This window comes from Schistocerca gregaria, chromosome 7, assembly GCF_023897955.1.
Source record: "Schistocerca gregaria isolate iqSchGreg1 chromosome 7, iqSchGreg1.2, whole genome shotgun sequence".
Classification (NCBI taxonomy): Eukaryota; Metazoa; Arthropoda; class Insecta; order Orthoptera; family Acrididae; genus Schistocerca; species Schistocerca gregaria.
This window is the reverse complement of record NC_064926.1, coordinates 423,306,736-423,327,803: the sequence shown is the minus strand read 5'-3', so window position 1 is coordinate 423,327,803 and position 21,068 is coordinate 423,306,736.

The window sequence follows — 21,068 nt, the reverse complement described above, 5'->3', positions numbered from 1 at the left end:
AAGACGGCCTAACGGTGTGCGGGACCGTAGCCCAGCTTCATGGAGACGGTTGCGAATGGTCCTCGCCGATACCCCAGGAGCAACAGTGTCCCTAATTTGCTGGGAAGTGGCGGTGCGGTCCCCTACGGCACTGCGTAGGATCCTACGGTCTTGGCGTGCATCCGTGCGTCGCTGCGGTCCGGTCCCAGGTCGACGGGCACGTGCACCTTCCGCCGACCACTGGCGACAACATCGATGTACTGTGGAGACCTCACGCCCCACGTGTTGAGCAATTCGGCGGTACGTCCACCCGGCCTCCCGCATGCACACTATACGCCCTCGCTCAAAGTCCGTCAATTGCACATACGGTTCATGTCCACACTGTCGCGGCATGCTACCAGTGTTAAAGACTGCGATGGAGCTCAGTATGCCACGGCAAACTGGCTGACACTGACGGCGGCGGTGGACAAATGCTGCGCAGCTAGCGCCATTCGACGGCCAACACCGCGGTTCCTGGTGTGTCCGCTGTGCCGTGCGTGTCATCATTGCTTGTACAGCCCTCTCGCAGTGTCCGGAGCAAGTATGGTGGGTCTGACACACCGGTGTCAATGTGTTCTTTTTTTCCATTTCCAGGAGTGTACATTTTCTCAATTTCTTCATCATCTGCAGAGCTAGTTGGCATATAAACTTGTATTATTGTAGTTTATCAAATTAAGTAACTTGTAAGTTACATTTCACTGCACACGTTTCTGTTGGTCATAGTATATGGACAATATGTGAGAAGTAGGAACTGTCAGTGTTTGGACGTGTGTTAATAAGTGAGCAAGGGACTGGATAACAGCATTGCTGGTTCTAAGGACATTTCAAAGAAAATTTTGTGAGTGCGCAAATGGTGGTTATGGACTTGCTATATTATCTGCAAGACTCTTCAATGGTGATTGTGCACCTGCACAGTCAAACAGATGGCTGCTGGCCATCTCTACAAGGACTACAGTGGGTCTACACCTTTGATGACGCACCAATACCATTATTTCTACAAGGACTGCACTGGGTCTGCACCTCTGGTGGCCCACCAATAACATAATCTCTACCAGGACTACAGTGGGTCTACACCTTTGATAACTCAGCAGTACCATTATTTGTACAAGGACTGCAGTGGGTCTGTACCTCTGGTGGCCCGCCAATAACATAATCTCTACCAGGACTACAGTGGGTCTGCTCTGTGATGACCTACCTACCAATATTCTTCAAAACTTCGGCTGACTCTGCTGTGGGTTTGCTCTATTGTGGCCCATTACCTGTCTGCATGTCAAGAATCAGCACTGTCTTTCCGTTGGAAGAACAACACTACATCAAGACTGAATGGAAATCCACTACTTCCTTGTGCATTTTCTTTTACTGCTCAGACTTTGAGAAAAACACTGCTATTTTACTGTGATGAATGATCAGGACTGTCTTTACGGACTGAGAAAATTTTAGCATTTGACCAACATTGTATCAATAAGTGTGTGCATTTGCTTTCTTTGTTATTGTAATTATAATTATGAAAAAAATTTTCAAATCTGTATTGGCCAATGCCCAAAAAAATTTGTAAAATTTTTTGTGGGGACCATGGGGGCTATGTAGGTAGGCTGTTTAGGTTTTTTATTGGTAACGACACCTCTGTATGAAAATCACTGGCTGTGCTGTGTGCAGTCTGTGGCTAGTTTGCATTGTTGTCTGCCATTGTAGTGTTGGGCAGTTGGCTGTTAACAGCGAGTAGCGTTGAGCAGTTGGAGGCGAGCCGCCAGCAGTGGTGGATGTGGGGAAGTTATATGGCGGATTTTTGAGAATAGATAATCTGTCCATCAGAAACAGTACATTTGTAAGAGTGGATGTCATGAACTGCTATATATATTATGACTATTAAGGTAAATACATTGTTTGTTTTCTACCAAAATCTTTCATTTGCTAACTATGCCTATCAGTAGTTAGTGCCTTCCGTAGTTTGAATCTTTTATTTAGCTGGCAGTAGTGGCGCTCGCTGTATTGCAGTAGTTCGTGTAACCAAGATTTTTGTGAGGTAAGTGATTTGTGAAACGTATAGGTTAATGTTAGTCAGGGCCATTCTTTTGTAGGGATTATTGAAAGTCAGATTGCGTTGCGCTAAAAAAAATATTGTGTGTCAGTTTAAGCACAGTCATGTATAATCTTTCTAAGGGGACATTTCAGTAGCATGACTAAAAACAGATAAGAAGGACTCTGCACTGTGCTAAAGACGTACCATTATCTCAGTTAGAGGTAGCAAGCAGTGTGAAGCAGGTATGCAAACTCGCCGCTATTCGAGTCACATTTGTGTCAAAAATTTTTATTTCTTTTTATTTTTGTTAAAGCATCTAATTGTATGCAGTTCACACCTCCACAATGCAGTATCTTGTGTATTTCTTTCTGTTGCTGGTACCTTCATTTAAACATTGAGATATAACATGTACGTCTTGAAGACGTAAACGATCAACTTTCGTCACTGACACAAATGAAGCCAGTGAAAAATAATAGTGGATATAGTAACATTCTCTGTATCCAATGAAGTACAAAAAACACAATAGGCAGGCTATATTAGATTGCACATTATGCTACACAGAATAATTCCATTCTGTGCATTGATGTCCAGGCTTATCATCAAGGAGCTGCTAACTGCACGTACGAGCAACGTTCACAACAGAGAAGACGTTCAAACGACCACATTGCTTTTGCAAACACTTAGCCACTCTCTGGATCATATTTTGCTGGACCTTACTCCATACATCTTCATCCACGGTTGCATAAATGGCATGCAAGCGAGTTATTAGGCCGTGCACATTCGTGGGTGGAGTACCATAAACTTGTTTCATTAAGTATCCACACAAATACCCGCCCGGCTAGCCGCGCGGTCCTACGCGTTCATTCCCGAACAGGAAGGCTTGTCGGTCCCCGGTACGAATCCGCCCGGTGGATTAGTGTCGAGGTCTGGTGTACCGGCCAGCCTGTGGATGATGTTCCCCCACTTTCACCTCAGTTACACTATGTCGGCGATTGCTGCGCAAACACTGTCTCCAAGTACGCATACACCATAATCACCCTACCATGCAAACATATAGGGTTACACTCGACTGGTATGAGACGTTCCCGGGGCGGAGGGGAGGGGGTCCTCTAGGGGCCGAACCGCTGTTGTGGTGTCCTGAACCACTGAGGTCTACGGCGGGACGAAACCTCCCCGTCGTTTCTAGATCCCCGGTTCAATATACAATACACAGTATACAATCCCCACAAATAAAATACTGTTGGTTTAAGGTCCTGGGAGCATGGAGGCCAGAACATTGGACCTCCAGGACCAATCTGCTTCTCTGGAATCGCTTCATTTAAATAGTTATGCACTTTCGTTCAAATGTGCGGCAGTGCAACATCATGCTGAAACTATAACTGTCGCCGAACACGAAGTCCAACGTTTTCCAATGCGTCAGCCAAAGTATTGCTAAGAAACCTATACTGCAGGAGCGCATTCAACTTGTCCGGCACTAGATGAGGGCCCAAAAACACTCCTCTGACAATTCCAGCCCACAGTTTTATGCCAAAGCGTACCTGGAAGCCACATTCACAGGTGGTGCGTGGGTTGTGTTCCGACCAATAATGCCTGCTGTCGAGGCTGAAATCACGTTATTTACAAAATGTTCGTTCTCTTCCACTTAGTGCAATAGCCATTCATATAACTGTACTTGTGGAGATACTTTTTCAATGTTTCTTGATAAACCAAGATGTAAAGTATTTGCCAGATGTCAATCGGCAAATCAAAGGTAAGTAAGAGCACTGGTAAACTCTGAGTGACAATGACATAATAACGCTCTTCAGTTGTTAGCTTTAGTAGTAGTCTTCTGTTTTTGTTCGTTATAAAGTGTAGATGTATATATGAAACCTGGTACTATAGTTACGAAATTTTATTTGTATAATCACCAGTTTAAGTTAAAGCAAAGTCTTCACGTTTATCATTATTTATGGAAGCCTAATAACACATTCTCCTGGACCAGTATTATTATTTTACGAGATGAATACAGTTAGCAGCGGCGATCTTCGCGACGGCGCACTACTAAAATGGAGATAGGTGAACATGCCCTTTTCTTCCTTTGTGGCCGCCATTTTCATTTTCTTTAATTTGGTTATTTGCACGCACACTAATACTTGCAATCTTCAGCATTTCTCTTTTTCCAACGAATCCGATTCCATTTGTTATAATTCTTATCTGATTCTTATTTCCATCGAACCGATATTCTTTGCAACCAGGCCACAAGCAAAGGTAAATCTAAAAAAATACGTGCATCTATCTCTCCCGTTCATTCGTCATAAGTAAGTGACTTTCACAATCATTACATCATCCCCAAATGTAGTCATTAGACAGCCCTCTCACTCTCGAGTGTACTGAGTTGAGTTAACGTCTAATGATGTGGATGCACTTCTTCTTTGCGCAACCCTTCCAAAACTAGTCTTTGAAATATCTGGAACTGCCTTGCAATATGACAGGTACTAGGCCGAGGTGAATGATCAACGGTTTCAAGAATCACGTTCTCTGTTTTTGGAGAACGTCTAGACCTTGGACGATCCCTGTCCATTACTTGTGGACGAAGATTACTAATTTCCCGAAGCCATTGGTCGTGGCGACAAGAAACATTCTTACCAGGATAGTGCCTTTGAGGGTACCGTGCAGCAGAAGCATGAGTAGCAGCAGCTTGGTCGTTTGATGCACCCAGCACCAAAAGCATTACGACATATCCATCGTTTGTGTACGTGAACTTGACAAGACAAGTTAAGGTTGTTCACTGTACGATTAGTGGACAAAAGCATGCAGTTTAATGGATCCCACTGCCATATGATAGGCTATTACCATATGACAAGATGATGTCCTGCTTATAAAGAACTAGAACTAGGGAACGGAAATCTAAAAAATAACAAAGGAACCTGACTAATAGTTTGCACGTTCAAAGGTGGACGTTCATAGTTTTTTGGAGAATTTGACACTGATTCTGCTGTTGCGCGCATACACAAACTCTGAGACTGAGATGTTATTATCGCGAGTGGTTCAAATGGCGCTAAGCACTATGGGACTTAACATCTGAGGCCATCAGTTCCCTAGAACTTAGAACTACTTAAACCTAACTAACCTAAGGACATCACACACATCCATGCCTGAGACAGGATTCGTACCTGCGACCGTAGCAGTAGCGCGCTTCCAGACTGAAGCGCCTTGAACCGCTCGGCCACAAGGGTCAGCTCGCGAGTGGTAGCGAGGGAACAGTTATTGAGAGTAGTCGAATGCAGACTAGACTGGAGTGGAGTAACACTGCTCGTCAGGAGGGGTGACAGCCTGCCCTGACCGTTCTAGTAGCGCCAGAGGAGACTTTGGTATTACCTGAGGATTTCTGGTAACTTGCCTTTTTGCTGCACATAGTTGTCGCTTGCTTGCTCGGTGGGAGACTTTGTCAGGTTTGTGCATGCATCCACTGAGAGTAATATTCGTATCTTTGTTGTGACTACCACGGTCGCAGGTTCGAATCCTGCCTCGGGCATCGATGTGTGTGATGTCCTTAGGTTAGTTAGGTTTAAGTAGTTCTATGTCTAGGGGACTGATGACCTCAGAAGTTAAGTCCCATACTGCTTAGAGCCATCTGAACCATTTTGGTGTGACATTGTGGAGTAACTGAAGTTTTCAAATTTTTCAAGGAAAAGAAAGGTCTGCTTAAAGTATGACAATGTATGAATCTTCATTTTCATAATATAGTAAATAGAAAGTTGTCGTTGGTTCCTTTCACTTATTTGCACTGGTTAAGGCTTCTTGACCAAACCCCTCCCGATAATTCAGTTTCTCTATTTAAAAGAGAGAGAGAGAGAGAGAGAGAGAGAGGGGTACGCTAATGGCCATTAAAATTGCTACACCAACAAGAAATGCAGATGATAAACGGGTATTCATTGGACTAATTTATTATACTAGAACTGACATGTGATTACATTTTCACGCAATTTGGGTGAATAGATCCTGAGAAATCAGTTCCCAGACCAATCACCTCTGGTCGTAATAATGGCCTTGATACGCCTGGGCATTGAGTCAAACAGAGCTTGGATGGCGTGTACAGGTACAGCTGCCCATGCAGCTTCAACACGATACCACAGTTCATCAAGAGTAGCGACTGTCGTATTGTGTCGAGCCAGTTGCTCGGCCACCATTGACCAGATGTTTTCAATTGGTGAGAGATCTGGAGTATGTGCTGGCCAGGGCAGCAGTTGAACATTTTCTGTATCCAGAAAGACACGTACAGGACCTGCAACATGTGGTCGTGCATTATCCTGCTGAAATGTATGGTTTCACAGGGATCGAATTAAGGGCAGAGCCACGGGTCGTAATACATGTTAAATGTAACGCCCACTGTTCAAAGTGTCGTCAACAAGAGTGCGAACAAGAGGTGACCGAGACGTGTAACCAATGGCACCCCATACCATCACGCCGGGTGACACGCCTATATCGCGATGACGAATACACGCTTCCAATGTGCGTTCACAGCGATGTCGCTAAACACGGATGCAACCATCGCGATGCTGTAAACAGAACCTGGATTCATCCGAAAAAATGAGGTTTAGCCATTCGTGCACCCAGGTTCGTCGTTGACTACACCATCGCAGGCCCTCCTGTCTGTGATGCAGCGTCAAGGGTAACCGCAGCCATGGTCTCCGAGCTGATAGTCCATGCTGTTGCAAACGTCGTCCAACTGTTCATACAGATGGTTGTTGTCTTGCAAACGTCTCCATCTGTTGACTCAGGGATCGAGACGTGGCTGCACGATCCGTTACAGCCATGCGGATAAGATGCCTGTCATCTCGACTGCTAGTGATACGAGGCCTTTGGGATCCAGCACGGCGGTCCGCATTACCCTCCTGAACCCACCGATTCCATATTCTGCTAACAGTCATTGGATCTCGACCAACGTGAGCAGCAATGTCGCGATACGATAAACCACAATCGCGATAGGCTACAATCCGACCTTTCTCAAAGTCGGAAACGTGATGGTACGCATTTCTCCTCCTTACACGAGGCATCACAACAACGTTTCACCAGACAACGCCCGTCAACTGCTGTTGTGTATGAGAAATCGGTTGGAAACTTTCCTCATGTCAGCACATTTTAGATGTCGCCACCGGCGCCAACCTTGTGTGAATGCTCTGAAAAGCTAATCAGTTCACAGCACAACATCTTCTTCCTGTCGGTTAAATTTCGCGTTTGTAGCCCTTCATCTTCGTCGTGTAGAAATTTTAATGGCTAGTAGTGTAGTTGCATCAGTAGTTGTAACCATGCGTTGCACTCTGCATGGATCACAGTATTTCTTTTGAATTATTCTAGCATGTTGCTGGTCACGCAGCTGCAGCGTCAAGACGAGGTAATTTGTATGCTGCTAACAGGAGCAGTGCAGCGGACGTTACAGAATATTTCAAAATTCGTAATCAGATACTAGAAAATTAATGAGAAAGACTGTTCCAGAGCCAGGTCTCTGATAACAGAATATGATTTGCAAAACATGGCAGTGTTATGTGATGATACACAGAGAATTTTACTTTGTTGAGAACGAGTATTTATGCTATGCTGTTTAGATAGTAGACTAAGTGTTGAAGACAAATAAGAGGGAGTGCAACGATTGAGAAGACCATAGAACAGACATGAAGTATGATACTCTCTGCTCTTATCGGCACTTAGCCATGATAATTGTTCGTAGGCTGGAATGATATGGTCGAAGAAGCGTACGTCACAAATGTATCACGCACAACTATTCATCGTTAGCTGCAGCCTGCGTGAGCTTCGTGTGGATTTCCTTGGAGAATAACTTCACCGTAGTAAAGTACGGTGAGTGGCGGTGTCTCTACGAGTTTATTTTGACCTCGAAGCAAATACTGTCTTATATTTGTGTAGTGAGTGAAGCGACGCTGATAGCTTCTTACAGGCTGTAGTTGTACGTTCGATTCAGTCAAAGAGTTGGTCCAGAATTACCCCCAAGTAGATAGCACAAGGCGAAAAAGCTATTTCTGTGCCGTGTAAGATTAACGGTGGAAGAGATTCTTTGAACTAAGGGCGATAAGTCTTTTGTGAGAGTCTAGGATTACTTGCCCTGTAGATGGGTTAAGTTACAAACCTATGTTTTGCGTCCACTCTAATGAGGCAAGTAAATCGGCATTCATTTACATGCTGGATGGCTGTGGACTTGTTTGTTGGACCTGCATTTATATATAACACAAGTTCGTAATGTTATAGATGGTATTTGCAGAGAATAGTTGACACATCATTAAATATAACGAAAGGAGTAATTGACCCGATACTGATCTTTGTGGGACCCCTAATATTTCCACCCTGCATTGCGACCAATGTCGGCAAAATGTCGAAAGCTTTGCTGAAATTCGAAATGCGCATAATAATCGCCTATTGTTTGCCCATGTTTGGTAAGTCACTTTATAAGTGTTGCGATTTTGTCGGAAAGCAGACTGGTATTCGTCCAAAAGTTTGATGTCAATAATTAATGAACAGTTCGAGAATTAAGTAATCTAAAGACTCGGATAGTGCTTGTAGACTGCAAATGGGCCTGTAACAGAAGATCGTTTGCCAGATTCCTTCATAGCCAATGGTTAAGTGAATCCCTGCTTCCAAGCTGATGGGAATATGCTTAGGCAGAGTATGGTTAAAAATGTCCGATACTTTGCGCAGTGTTGGAAAACTGATCGTTTGCACTGTAATATTATCGTATCCTGAAACTGTTGAGCGAATTCAAGCAACTGACTTCGTGACCGTGATCGTGTTAGGGCCTACAGGATACAGAAAATAAATTTTCGTTTGTACCAACTACTGAAACCTTAAGGGAATCGATGGTTTGCACCTCTCAAGTAAATTTATCGGCATGGCAAAATACTCATTTAGATCCTCAACATGAACTAGAGATTCAACTGCAGATTTGGGCCGTGCTATGATCAACTCAGAGAAGCGAAACAGCTCTCCGCTTTCCAATGCGCTTGATACGGTGTGACGTCATCCCTTCTGGTACTATGAGTGTTACTTTCCTTACAGCACCAGGTCAGTATTTCTCTTTGAAATTACGAAAAGCATATTGTGCAAGCATAGAATAAGAGGGATTTTTTGAAGAACTGGTGTTATTACATCACTGTGAGCGAGTAACATAAAGCACAGACTGGTAATGTGTCGACCTATGTTTGCTTCCCAGTTTGCTTCCCACTGATAATAACATTTCTTCCTTTAATTTTATTCCTCGCATCATTGAACTATTGATGATAAAATTTAAAAACAACAGTTCAGTTGATATACGTAAAACTGATATATTTTATTTAGACAATATTATGAGAAGGATAGTTGCTACTTACCATATATCGGAGATGCTGAGTCGCAGATAGGTACAACAAAAGGACAGACAGAAAGTAGGCTTTTGGCCAACACAGTCTTCATCGGAAATACGGAAATAGACAACATACACACACACACACACACACACACACACACACACACACACACACACACACAGACGCAAAGTTTACGTTCGCGAAAGTGTGTGTATGTCTGTGTATGTTGTCTATTTCCGGTAAAGACCTTGTTGGCCAGAAGCCCCTTTCTGTCAGTCTTTTGTTGTGCCTATCTGCGACTCAACATCTCCGATATACGGTGAGTAGCAGCTATCCTTCTTATAATATTGCCATATTTCATCTTGGATTTTTCATTGTATTTGATTTAGTTATGATTACTACAGCCGTAAATCAAAAGGGTATAGGGCTATATGGTGGGAGAACAAGCGAGTATATAAGAAAATTTAGCGTGAAGGTATTTTCTGTAGATGATGTGCTGAAAAGGTCCTTTTCCAGTACATCTTTGGAGAACAAACTGAGATTTAAAGAATTAAGTAGATGTATATCAAATGTAAATCTAAAAACAGAAGAGTGTGGGACGAGGTTCATCGGTTTGGCTTGCGTAACATTGAAGGTTTCGAAATACCTGCAATATATTTTGATCAGCTTCTTAAGTGTCCAGAGGCAATCTACAAGCTCGAATACTCAAACATTTATGAAAATCTAGAAAGATTTACCCCAGCTATCAAAGAATTTGAATATGTCGTTGAAACCTCATAAAGCTAGTTGAGGAGATTCTATTGCAGCAGAACGTTTGAAACGGTCTCTACCAAATAAAAAAATGGTTAAAATTAATCTTTAGAAAGCTCGGGAAACGGAAAAACTCCCAGGAGAATAAAAGGTGGCCTTGATACATCCACTACATAAGAAAGATAGTGAACAAGATGTTAAGAAAAGAGAGATATTTCTTTGCAACCAGTTGCGTATAACATATTTTCCTAGATTATACTAAACAGAGTTGAAATAACACTTAAGAGTAAATTACGTGAATGTCAAGATGGCTTTAGAAAGAGCAGATTATGTCCTGAACAAATATTTAACATGAAGTCAATCATTTTCCACAAATTACTGAGTTCAAAAGGTCAGTACCTTTTTCTGCCAAATTGTAACACATTGTGCAAGCGTCGAGCATGGGGGCTTTTTAAAGCACTGTTGTCATGAGTCCACCGTGAACGAATACCAAAAGGTTTCCAAGGAGCAAATCAACGGATATTTCACGAAAGCATTCCCAGTTCAACATTCTGTCCCACTGGGTTGCCCTTATCAATGATACTTTTGGTCATCTCTAAACCCATGGGATCAGCACATCAATGTAAAGATTACACGTTGGTGCACAACATCTACGCTGATAATGTTTCCATTATAATTATAGGACTCCAAGACATCACAAAAAAATCAGAAATAAAGGGTGACTATAAAGACGCAGTAGGAGCAGCGATAAACAACGATAGAACTACCGTAGACGTTGGAAGTGCCTGCTCCCATTCCACACCCCGTTACTGAATGTGTTGAAATGAAGTGCTAAGACTCAAATTAAGGAAAAACATAAATGAGTTAATTACGCCAATTCGAAAAGAGTGGTAGAAACAATAACAGGTGACCTGACAGCGAATTGTACAAAAAAATTTAACACCATTCGAAGGATAGAATGTGGATACACTGGCCCTATCCAAAATGTATTATGCCATAGACAGGAAAGGTATTGTATATATCAGAAAGCGTATTTGCTGGGTTATTTGGAAAGTTGTTTCGAATAGGAACGGATCAACTGCCGCAACCACTTAATGGAAGCGGTGCAGCCTTATCAGATTGTGGGGTAAAAGGTTGAGCACTCATAGTGAAAATTCTCTCATATATACCATCAAAATTACCAGCTAGCCGGTCAAACTTACTAAAGGTTGAGTGGGGTATCGTGACAGAAAATAGAGATGACAGAAGAAGGCCAGCAAATATAAGCTGTAACAAATGTTTTAGACAAGACTCTAAAGGTAAGATTCTATGCGACAAAGGAAGTAGTCGAAACCATTGTGAAAAAATTTAATGTCCCCCAGCAAATCAGATATAAACCGGACGACAGTCGGGTTAAAATCAGCAGTCAAATCCTTAAGTTGAAGGTTGCGCTCAACAGCTTACGTGTTTATAAATTATTTGATCCCGACAGCTGCACGACGGCAGACAGTAAAACTAACTACTCATCCATCCTTCCAGTACTGTAGAATGATTGACGCTGACATACACAGAACAGCAGGTTGCTCCAGAACTGAAGCTCTATGGAAATTGATAAAATTTAAATTAGCAAGGTAGCTGTCAACTACTGTTAACAGCAAGGAAATCATGTATAAGGAGGGCCAAGCTTCTCCAGCTTCCAGGACAAGAACACTCACATCGTTCATATATTGTTTCATAAGCTACAGCTTCAAAGAGGGAGGAGAGTCTATATAGGGCGTTCGGTAATTACCGTTACAAGCTTACAGGACTTGTAGAGGGGAGTGTGTTTATAACATCTTCAATAGAAACCCATGCCCGAAAATGTCCCATTCCCGGTAAGTAACGCTTTCATTTCAGACGTGTAACTCAAACACTTCTGATTGAGGATTTTTTGAAACACTTTTGGAGGAAAACAGCGATCTCAGGTATATCAATAAAACTTGCTAAAAACAGTCTTAGTCGCACAAATATTTTATTATACTGGTGAACGATTTCGATCCATTGTACTTAACTTAGATCATCTTCAGAATTTGTATTCCATGATGGGGACATAGGCTGTGCCGGGTCTAGAGAGATGTAATCGACTGCTTTTAGTAGGCTCTCTAGAGCAGCCAGCCCAGCCCATGTCACCATAATGGAATACAAGACCAGAAGAAGATGTAAGTTAAGTACAACGGATCGAAACCGGCCATGAGTTAAAATAAAACACTAATGGGATCAATACTGTTGTTAGCAATTTCATCTGCTTGAGGAATTGAATAAGACGTGACGCAGTACAATTATTTTCTAATAATTTGTATGAAAACGTAAGGAAACATCGATTGATCGCTTAAGCACATCTGTTTATATTAACATTAGAGTGTGTGTTACATTATTCCAAGATACAACAGAACTCAACATACTGTACATACAGAACATACTCTTTAAGTATTAATGCAAACAAATGTGCTTGAGTGACAAATGAATATTCCGTCCGTTTACTTTTCAATTGTTACCTAATTACTGTACTGCGTGACGCCCAAGAAGCAGATGGGGATGAGTTGAACATATGAAGTGAAACCATCTCAGAACGGAAAAAAGACGTTTCTGGAAAAGGATTTCTATTCAGAATATTATGTACTCACTCCCCTTTACAAATCCTAGAAATTTCTAACGAGAATTACCAAACACCCAGTATATGACATGAAACAACGCTTAAAGAAGAAGGGAAAAAACAAGAAATCCTCAACAATAAATGGAAAAGAGAAATGCTTTTACCATAAGAAATTGGTTTACAGTGTAGACTGGTAACTTGTGGACGCAAGTACGATTGCCATTCATTTAATTTTATTCTTCGCAATGTCACACTGTTAATTACACAATTTAAGTACGTTTCAACGGTTTCATTTATATATGAGAAAATTAATATATTCAATGTAGTTACGGTTACTGCAATCGTAAGTCAAAGCTTTGCAGCACATTGTTATAATTTTGCACGAGTCCCCAGTTGTTGTTGCGGTCTACAGTCCTGAGACTGGTTTGATGCAGCTCTCCATGCTACTCTATCTTGTGCAGGCTACTTCGTCTCCCAGTACCTAATGCAACCTACATCCTTCTGAATCTGTTTAGTGTATTCATCTCTTGGTCTCCCTCTTCCATTTTTACCCTCCACGCTGCCCTCCAATACATAATTGTTGATCCATTGATGACTCAGAACATGTCCTACCAACCGATCCCTTCTTCTAGTCAAGTTGTGCCACAAATTTCTCTTCTCCCCAGTTCTATTCAATACCTCCTCATTCGTTATGTGATCTACCCATCTAATCTTCATCATTCTTCTGTAGCACCACATTTCGAAAGCTTCTATTCTCTTCTTGTCTAAACTATTTATCGTTCATGTTTCACTTCCATACACGGCTACACTCCATACAAATACTTTCAGAAACGACTTCCTGACACTTAAATCTATACTCGACGTTAACAAATTTCTCTTCTTCAGAAACGCTTTCTATGCCATTGCCAGTCTACATTCTATATCCTCTCTACTTCGACCATCATCAGTCATTTTACTCCCTAAATAGCAAAACTCCTTTACTACTTTAAGCGTCTCATTTCCTAATCTAATTCCCTCAGCATCATCCGAGTTAACTCGATTACATTCCATTATCCTGGTTTTGCTTTTGTTGATGTTCATCTTATATCCCCCTTTCAAGACACTGTCCATTCAACATTCAATTCAACTGCTCTTCTAGGTCCTTTGCTATCTCTGACAGAATGACAATGTCATCGGCGAACCTCAAAGTTTTCATTTCTTCTCCAAGGATTTTAATTGCTACTCCGAATTTTTCTTTTGTTTCCTTTACATCTTGCTCAGTATATAGATGAAATAACATCGAGGATAGGCTACAACCGTGTCTCACTCCCTTTCCAAACCACTGCTTCCCTTTCATGTCCTTCGACTCTTATAACTGCCATCTGGTTTCTGTACAAATTGTAAATAGCCTTTCGCTCCCTGTATGTTACCCCTGCCACCTTCAGACAAAATTTAAACATGTTTCAATAGATTAATGTGTATATGCAAAATCAATATATCCAATCTAGTTACGGTTGCTGTAGTCAAAAGGTTGTATCACATTGCTATAAATTCGCACTAGTCGGCACTGGTGCATGTGATCTGCCGTTGCCGGCTGCTGTCTGTTATCGCTGCTGATGTGCTTCGTTCCCTGCGACTCGCCTCTGGCGCTGGTTGCTGCGCCTCGTGCAGTCCGGAAGTGCTGCGTTCTGCGTTGCTTTGTCTCGTAGCACGATGAAATCTTCACAGCATCAGCACTCACGCATTCCAAGGAGTGCACACACAAACACTGTTTTGAACGGAGTTTTGCTTTTCTCGACACTATCTGAGGATTTAGCCTCTTCCTTCGTACACTGAACTTAAGATGATGCGACTGACAGCTCATACCACATGTTCCCACCGTTAAAACACAATTCGGGTACAGTTCAAATCTATACGCACACCACTACACAAAGACAAATCGTTGTTTAAGCTTATTACCAAGTCGGGTAATGCTGCCGGAAGGTAGGAATTAAAATCCATGAAGAAGAAATAAAAACTTTGAGGTTCACCGATGACATTGAAATTCTGTCAGAGACAGCAAGAGACTTGGAAGAGCAGTTGAACGGAATGGATAGTGTCTAGAAAGGAGGATATAAGATGAACTTCAACAAAAGAAACGAGGATAATGGAATGCAGTCGAATTAAGTCGGGTAATGCTGAGGGATTAGAATAGGAAATGAGACACTTAAAGTAGTAGATGAGCTTTGCCTTTTGGGGAGCAAAATAACTAATGATGGTCGAAGTAGAGAGGATATAAAATGTAGACTGGCAATGGCAAGAAAAGCGTTTCTGAAGAACAAAAATTTGTTAACATCGAGCATAAATTTAAGTGTCAGGAAGTCGTTTCTCAAAGTATTTGAATGGAGTGTAGCCATGTATGGAAGTGAAACGTGGACGATAAATAGTTTAGACAAGAAAAGAATAGAAGCTTTCGAAATGTGCTGCTACCGAAGAATGCTGAAGATCACATGGGTAGATCACATAACTAATGAGGAAGTATTGAATAGAATTGGGGAGAAGAAGAGTTTGTGGCACAACTTGACTAGAAGAAGGGATCGGTTGATAGGACAAGTACTGAGGCATCAAAGGATCACCAATTTGGTACTGGAGGGCAGCGTGGAGGGCAAAAATCATAGACGGAGACCAAGAGATGATTACACTGGGAGATGAAGAGGCTTGCACAGGAAAGAGTAGCATGGAGAGCTGCATCAAACCAGTCTCAGGACTGAAGACCACAACAACAACCAATAATATATATATATATATATATATATATATATATATATATATATATATATATATATATATATATATATACTCCTGGAAATTGAAATAAGAACACCGTGAATTCATTGTCCCAGGAAGGGGAAACTTTATTGACACATTCCTGGGGTCAGATACATCACATGATCACACTGACAAAACCACAGGCACATAGTACAGGCAACAGAGCATGCACAATGTCGGCACTAGTACAGTGTATATCCACCTTTCGCACCAATGCAGGCTGCTATTCTCCCATGGAGACGATCGTAGAGATGCTGGATGTAGTCCTGTGGAACGGCTTGCCATGCCATTTCCACCTGGCGCCTCAGTTAGACCAGCGTTCGTGCTGGACATGCAGACAGCGTGAGACGACGCTTCATCCAGTCCCAAACATGCTCAAAGGGGGACAGATACGGAGATCTTGCTGACCACGGTAGTTGACTTACACCTTCTAGAGCACGTTGGGTGGCACGGGATACATGCGGACGTGCATTGTCCTGTTGGAACAGCAAGTTCCCTTGCCGGTCTAGGAATGGTAGAACGCTGGGTTCGATGACGGTTTGGATGTACCGTGCACTATTCAGTGTCCCCTCGACGATCACCAGAGGTGTACGGCCAGTGTAGGAGATCGCTCCCCACACCATGATGCCGGGTGTTGGCCCTGTGTGCCTCAGTCGTATGCAGTCCTGATTGTGGCGCTCACCTGCACGGCGCCAAACACGCATACGACCATCATTGGCACCAAAGCAGAAGCGACTCTCATCGCTGAAGACGACACGTCTCCATTCGTCCCTCCATTCACGCCTGTCGCGACACCACTGGAGGCGGGCTGCACGATGTTGGGGCGTGAGCGGAAGACGGCCTAACGGTGTGCGGGACCGTAGCCCAGCTTCATGGAGACGGTTGCGAATGGTCCTCGCCGATACCCCAGGAGCAACAGTGTCCCTAATTTGCTGGGAAGTGGCGGTGCGGTCCCCTACGGCACTGCGTAGGATCCTACGGTCTTGGCGTGCATCCGTGCGTCGCTGCGGTCCGGTCCCAGGTCGACGGGCACGTGGACCTTCCGCCGACCACTGGCGACAACATCGATCTACTGTGGAGACCTCACGCCCCACGTGGTGAGCAATTCGGCGGTACGTCCACCCGGCCTCCCGCATGCCCACTATACGCCCTCGCTCAAAGTCCGTCAACTGCACATACGGTTCACGTCCACGCTGTCGCGGCATGCTACCAGTGTTAAAGACTGCGATGGAGCTCCGTGTGCCACGGCAAACTGGCTGACACTGACGGCGGCGGTGCACAAATGCTGCGCAGCTAGCGCCATTCGACGGCCAACACCGCGGTTCCTGGTGTGTCCGCTGTGCCGTGCGTGTGATCATTGCTTGTACAGCCCTCTCGCAGTGTCCAGAGCAAGTATGGTGGGTCTGACACACCGGTGTCAATGTGTTCTTTTTTCCATGTCCAGGAGTATATATATATATATATATACACTCCTGGAAATGGAAAAAAGAACACATTGACACCGGTGTTTCAGACCCACTCCGGACACTGCGAGAGGGCTGTACAAGCAATGATCACACGCATGGCACAGCGGACACACCAGGAACCGCGGTGTTGGCCGGCGGATGGCGCTAGCTGCGCAGCATTTGTGCACCGCCGCCGTCAGTGTCAGCCAGTTTGCCGTGGCATACGGAGCCCCATCGCAGTCTTTAACACTGGTAGCATGCCGCGACAGCGTGGACGTGAACCGTATGTGCAGTTGACGGACTTTGAGCGAGGGCGTATAGTGGGCATGCGGGAGGCCGGGTGGACGTACCGCCGAATTGCTCAACACGTGGGGCGTGAGGTCTCCACAGTACATCGATGTTGTCGCCAGTGGTCGGCGGAAGGTCCACGTGCCCGTCGACCTGGGACTGGACCGCAGCGACGCACGGATGGACGCCAAGACCGGAGGATCCTACGCAGTGCCGTAGGGGACCGCACCGCCACTTCCCAGCAAATTAGGGACACTGTTGCTCCTGGAGTATCGGCGAGGACCATTTGCAACCGTCTCCATTAAGCTGGGCTACGGTCCCGCACACCGTTAGGCCGTCTTCCGCTCACGCCCCAACATCGTGCAGCCCGCCTCCAGTGGCGTCGCGACAGGCGTGAATGGAGGGACGAATGGAGACGTGTCGTCTTCAGCGATGAGGGTCGCTTCTGCCTTGGTGCCAATGATGGTCGTATGCGTGTTTGGCGCCGTGCAGGTGAGCGCCACAATCAGACTGCATACGACCGAGGCACACAGGGCCAACACCCGGCATCATGGTGTGGGGAGCGATCTCCTACACTGGCCGTACACCTCTGGTGATCGTCGAGGGGACACTGAATAGTGCACGGTACATCCAAACCGTCATCGAACCCATCGTTCTACCATTCCCAGACCAGCAAGAGAACTTGCTGTTCCAACAGGACAATGCACGTCCGCATGTATCCCGTGCCACCCAACGTGCTCTAGAGGGTGTAAGTCAACTACCCTGGCCAGCAAGATCTCCGGATCTATCCCCCATTGAGCATGTTTGGGACTGGAAGAAGCGTCGTCTCACGCGGTCTGCACATCCAGCACGAACGCTGGTCCAACTGAGGCGCCAGGTGGAAATGACAATGTAAGCCGTGCCACAGGACTACATCCAGCATCTCTACGATCGTCTCCATGGGAGAATAGCAGCCTGCATTGGTGCGAAAGGTGGATATACACTGTACTAGTGCCGACATTGTGCATGCTCTGTTGGCTGTGTCTATGTGCCTGTGATTCTGTCAGTGTGATCATGTGATGTATCTGACCCCAGGAATGTGTCAATAAAGTTTCCCCTTCCTGGGACAATAAATTCACGGTGTTCTTATTTCAATTTCCAGGAGTATATATATATATATATATATATATATATATATATATATATATATATATATATATATATATGTGTGTGTGTGGATGTGTGTGTGTGTGTGTTGTTGTTGATGTTGCTGTTGTTGTGGTCTTCAGTCCCGAAACTGATTTGATGCAGCTCTCCATGTATTCATCTCTTGGTCTCCCTCTACGACTTTTACCCTCCACGCTGCCCTCCAATATTAAATTGGTGATCCCTTAATGCCTCAGTGCATGTCCTTCCAACCAATCCCTTCTTCTGGTCACGTTGTGCCACAAACTTCTCTTCTCCCCAATCCTATTCAATACTTCCTCATTAGTTATGTGATCTACCCATCTAATCTTCAGAATTCTTCTGTAGCACCACATTTCGAAAGCTTCTATTCTCTTCTTGTCCAAACTATTTATCGTCCATGTTTCACTTCCATACATGGCTACACTCCATACAAATACTTTCAGAAAAGACTTCCTGACACTCAAATCTATACTCGATGTTAACAAATTTATCTTCTTCAGTAACGCTTTCCTTGCCATTGACAGTCTACATTTTAGATCCTCTCTACTTCGACCATCATCAGTTACTCTTCTCCCCAAATAGCAAAACTCGTTTACTACTATAAGTGTCCCATTTCCTATTCTAATCCCTCAGCATCACCCGACTTAATTCGACTACATTCCATTATCCTCGTTTCTTTTCTTGAAGTGCATCTTATATCCTCCTTTCTAGACACTATCCATTCCGAAGTTCAACTGCTCTTCCAAGTCTCTTGCTGTCTCTGACAGAATTTCAATGTCATCGGTGAACCTCAAAGTTTTTATTTCTTCTCCATGGATTTTAATACCTACTCCGAATTTTTCTTTTGTTTCCTTTACTGCTTGCTCAATATACAGATTGAATAACATCGGGGAGAGGCTACAACCCTGTCTTACTCCCTTCCCAACCACTGCTTCCCTTTCATACCCCTCGACTCTTATAACTGCCATCTGGATTCTGTACAAATTGTAAAAAGCTTTTCGCGCTCTCTGTATTTTACCCCTGCCAGCTTCAGAATTTGAAAGAGAGTATTCCAGTCAACATTGTCAAAAGCTTTCTCTAAGTCTACAAATGCTAGAAACGTAGGTTTGCCTTTCCTTAATCTAGCTTCTAAGATAAGTCGTTGGTTCAGTATTGCCTCACGTGTTCTAACATTTCTACGGAATCCAAACTGATCTTCCCCGAGGTCGGCTTCGACTAGTTTTTCCATTCGTCTGTAAAGAATTCGCGTTAGTATTTTGCAGCTGTGACTTGTTAAACTGATAGTTCGGTAATTTTCACATCTGTCAACACCTGCTTTCTTTGGGATTGGAATTATTATATTCTTCTTGAAGTCTGAGAGAATTTCGCCTGTCTCATACATCTTGCTCACCAGATGGCAGAGTTTTGTCAGGACTTGCTCTTCCAAGGCCGTCAGTAGTTCTAATGGAATGTTGTCTACTCCCGGGGCCTTGTTTCGACTCAGGTCTTTCAGTGCTCTGTCAGACTCTTTACGCAGTATCATTTATCCAATTTCATCTTCATCTACCTCCTCTTCCATTTCCATAATATTGTCCTCAAGAACATAGCCCTTGTATAGACCCTCTATATACTCCTTCCACATTTATGCTTTCCCTTCTTTGCTTAGAACTGGGTTGCCATCTGAACTCTTGATATTCATACAAATGGCTCTCTTTTCTCCAAAGGTCTCTTTATAATTTTCCTGTAGGCAATATCTATCTTACCCCTCGTGAGATAAGCCTCTACATCCTTACATTTGTCCTCCAGCCATCCCTGCTTAGCCATTTTGCTCTTCCTGTCGATCTCATTTTTGAGACGTTTCTATTCCTTTTTGCCTGCTTCATTTACCGCATTTTTATTTTTTCTCCTTTCATCAGTTAAATTCAATATTTCTTCTGTTACCCAATGATATGCTGTTGTGGGTAACATAAATACATAAAACATTCAAATGGTAATCGTTGTGCAAAAATTTCGAAATGTTCTTGACCGATTCAGTTACAATAAACTGCAGCATCATGCATGACGTTTAAATTTATTACTTCTGTGCTGTTAACTCTGTTTGCAAGAAATTTCGCTGTCAGCATGCTCCTCCAAAATTTTATCATTTCAGGAGATATGATAGGACGTTTAAATTTATCACTTATTTGCTACTAACTACTCGCAACATATTTTGCAGACAGTATCCACCTATGCCGCTGAATGAATCTACAGAATTACATCTTCATATGACACTTAGATCAGGGGAAACGGCGTCATAAACACTGACATGGATGAAAAAATCCCGCATCATTTATGAAATTATAATACATTTGTTCCTTACTTCTAAGACACTTTTATAGTCGAGTAGACTTAAGGAAGTCCTTGACTCCTGGCAGTGCTTTTGACAGCTTTCAACTGCGAAGCGCAAACGGCTATAGGCGAAAACATAAGCCGTCTTTAGAGCTGTGAAGAGCCGTTGCCATAGAGATGTTTACCAAATCCCGCTGTAGACAAGTGAAGCAGCTGCGCCCAATGTACAGAGAACGTCCAGGGTCATCTCACGCCGAGCCTTCTGCACAAGTATACATCAGGTAAATTTTCTGATAGAAAATTGGCAATTTTAATACCTGGCAACGTCGGGTTTGTCAGGTAGT